Genomic DNA, 3,987 nt, shown 5'->3' on the forward strand with positions numbered 1-3,987 from the left:
CTTCCCCAGACTCACTGCTGTTCCCACAGACTCCTGGTAGGTGGTAAGCATGGGCCTGCTGGTCCCAGGCTCCAGAGTCCCTCAGCTCATGCTGGTCCTGCATCATGGATCCCTCCTTTTGGATCCTTCTTCCGGAGAGTCCCCAGCAGCTCATCTCTTCTCCTGTAGTGTCTGAAGGCATCTTTGCCCAGGCATCTCCCTCCTCATATCCCTGTGCTCTGAGCCCCATTGACTTTCCACGGGCATGGGGCATCTCCCCACCCCTTTGGGACATTATCGCCACCAGCTGCTGGGATTTCTCAAGTAACTGGGCTCCAGTCAGGAACTCTGTTATACACCTCCCCCTCCAATCTCTTGGTTCCCCTTTCCTTTCTAGGGTGTCGGACAGTTCGGCATGGAGCCAAGGCTGCAAGGTTCCATCCCCAAGAGTGGGGTCTGTCCCATGGGAAAGGGCAAGAGCGAGCGGAGATAAGTGGAAAAAAGGGGGAAAGGAACCAACCATAAAACAAAAAGGAAAGGAGACAAGAATCTCTCCTTGACAACTCTTGCTTGAGTTAGAAAGTAACAAGGTCCTAGCTTGGTACCTGACCTTCCAGCGTGTCTTCTTTGGTGTGTATTGTGTCCTTGGTAGGGTTGTCTCCGGGGCGGGATAAGAAATCTACATTCCTGTTCCTTTGGCCTGCTCGGTGTTCCACTGAAAAACAGAATGGGTGTAAAGCCAGGGACCATCTCATGAGCCTGGCGTTATTCAATCTAGCTGTTCTTAACCATGGCAGAGGTCCATGGTCCGTGATGAGCACAACCTCCCTGCCCAACAGATAATACTGAAAGAGTTCTATGCCTCATTGTATTGCTAGGCATTCCCTCTATATGGTGGAATAACGGACCTCTGTGGGGTTAAACTTTCTACTGGTGAAAGCCACTGCTCTTTCAGCTCCCTGTTCTTTTTGGAATAGTATTGCTCCCAGTGCTACTGCTGAAGCATATGTTTGCAAAAAGAAGGTCTTCTGAAAATCGGGTGTATACAGGACTGGACGCTGGCATAAGGCCTCTTTCAGTTGGTTGAAGGCCCGGAGGGCCTTCGTGTCCCATGAGACTGGGTTGCAGCACCCCTTAGTCAACTCCGTCAGTGGTGTCACTTTTTCTGAGAAGTTGGGGATGAACCGCCTGTAGTAGTTGGTGAACCCTAGGAAGGACCAGAGCTGCTTCAACTTTCTCGGTAAGGGGTGTTGTTTTATAGCTGCCATATTGTCAGTTATTGGCTTTATGACCCCTTAGCCTACTAAAATCCTAAGTACTGTGTCTCCCTCTTTCCTAGGGTTTTGGGTTCCCATTTTTTTGGGTTCGCAGTGAGCCCTGCCCGTCAGAGGCTCTCTAGTACTTGCCACAGATGTCTACGATGGGCTTCCCAATCAGGTGAAAAGATGATAATGTCATCTATGTAGACCACCACATAGTCTTGATGTGGGGCAAGCGCATGCTCCATTAACCATTGGAAGGAGGCAGCCACCCTGTGTAGCCCAAACGGCATTCTTTTAAATTGGAAGAGCCCCCATGATGTTCCAAAAGCCGTTTTTTCTTTGTCTTCCTCTGCCACTGGGATCTACCAGTACCCCTTGGTGAGATCTAGAGTGGATATAAATCGGGCCTGTCCTACTTTCTCTAACATGTCATCAATCTGGGGCATCAAGAAGGCATCAAATATGGCAATTTTGTTTAGCTTCTGGTAATCGATGCGTAAGCGGATTGATCCACCCTGTTTTGGCATCACTACAATGGGGCTCCTCCAGGGACTTTTGGATTCTTCAATAGTCCCTCATCTCTTCATTTGCTCAATTTCTTGCTGGATGGCTGGCCACGGGTGGTGCAGTAGCCTCCTTCAATGATCCCTAATTACACGTCCCAGTGAGGTCATGGTATGGTGGTGGACCCCGCTAGCTTCTCCAGGTATTTCCCTGAATACGCCCTGAAATTCAGGAATCAGGGCTTTCATTTCAGATTGACGACTTGGGTCTAACTGATTGTCTACTCTGGGCTCCCCTCGGGCTCCCGTCAAGTCTCGTACAATGGTCTATTCTCTTCCTCATTCTCGTCTACTGGCTTCACCAGCCACCTGTCCCCCGATGTCATTTTCGCAGCAGATTGATGTGATATATTTGCTTTCTCTGTGTCAGTGTCATTCGTAAGACCTCATAATTTATGGACCCTGTGCGTCGTGTCACATGAAAGGGACCTTGCCACCGGGCCATGAGCTTGTGGGTATTGTCGGGGAGCAATACCACCACCCAGTCCCCTATCTGAAGTTCTTTTTTAATAGATCGGGAGTTGTACTGCTGTTTCTGCTTCTCTTGGCATTGACTAAGGTTTTTTTGGGCTATTTCTTGGGCTGTCTGCAGCCGCTCTCTGAACTCCCCCGCCACCCGTGGTTTGGACAGGTCAGTCCCAGCTTGCATCCTCTCTTCACATATTAGGTCTAATAACCCTCATGGGCTATGCCCATAAATCAATTTGAATGGGGCGTCCCCAGCTGAGGCCTGGGGGGCCTCCCTTATCATGAAGAGTAATGGGGGTAGCATGGCGTCTCACTCCCAAGGATCTACCTGTATGCATTCCCTAGTCATTCCTTTAAGGGTGCGCTTGAACCATTCCATCAGGCCATCGGTCTGGGGATGGTACACTGAGGTGAGCAGTTGTTTAATTTTCACCTGACAGACCCCCTTTAAAATCTTGGACATGAAATTTTTTCCCTGGTCTGTCAAGATTTCCCGGGGTATCCCCACCCAGGCAATCTACCATAGTAATGCCGTCACGGACCTCAATGGTACTGCTTCGGGGAAGCGTGGGGCATAATCAATGATCACAAGGATGAACTGGTACCCCACCCTACTACGTGGGAAGGGTCTGGCTATGTCCAAGGCAATTCGGTCAAATGGCCATTCAATCAGGGACATGGGTAGTAGGGGAGCCCTTGCCAGCTTTACTCCCCTGGTTTTCTGGCATTCCAGACATTCCACACAGAATTTCTCTGCCATCTTGTATATGCCAGGCCAGAAGACCTTGTGTTTAAGTTTTGCCTCTGTTTTGTCTCTCCTGAGGTGCCCTCCCATGGGCAGGGTATGGGCAACCCGCAGTAAGCCTTCCCAATATCTCCGGGGCACCAGGATCTGGGCTCTCTCTCCTCCCTCCTCCACGTCCTCTACTCTGTAGAGCAGGCCTCTCCTTACCCTCATAGCGCGGGGTTCGGGGAGGTCTGAGTGTCTCTCCAGTTTCTTCCTCAGGTCCCCTGAGTTAGGATCTCCATAGATTCTTGAACAAGGGTTTCTGGCTTTGTTCCTGGTGGAAATCCCCTTCTCCTATCATCTGATCTATATCAAGATCTTCCTCTTGGTCCCAGAAGCAAAAAGTCTGGGGCCTCCTTTCATCTTCCCTGGGCAGGTCTGGCATCAGCTGGTGAATAACCTCTTTCAGGTGTGGCCAATCCATGCCCAATGGCATGGGGCAGGGTAACGTATTGGCCAGCCCTACCAGGATCTCTTCCGTTCACCCCCGCACCAAGAGTTTCACCTTCTTCCATAGATACGTGTAGGCCGCACCATGCATGCATATGATGGAGACAGGGGTTCCAGTTCTCTGTAGATGTGGGGGCAGCAGGTCGCTACATACCATCAATTGGGAGCAGCCTGTATCCATGACCGCCGGTATGATAGTGTCACCTATTTGAACCTCTACCACGGGCTTGCTCTTCCGGCCTGGACCTCAGTGACTCCCGAAGCTACAATCCATCTTCTCGTCATGCATCTCAGTTCAACAAGGAGAAATGCAAAGTGTTGCACCTAGGGAGGAAAAATGCCCAGCACACCTACAGCCTAGGAAATGACCTGCTGGGTGGCACAGAAATGGAAAGGGATCTGGGAGTCCTAGTGGACTCCAAGATGAACATGAGTCGGCAGTGTGACGAAGCCATCAAAAAAGCCAATGGCACTTTAT

The sequence above is a fragment of the Alligator sinensis genome, unplaced genomic scaffold (genome assembly GCF_000455745.1).
Source record: "Alligator sinensis unplaced genomic scaffold, ASM45574v1 scaffold602_1, whole genome shotgun sequence".
Taxonomy (NCBI): Eukaryota; Metazoa; Chordata; order Crocodylia; family Alligatoridae; genus Alligator; species Alligator sinensis.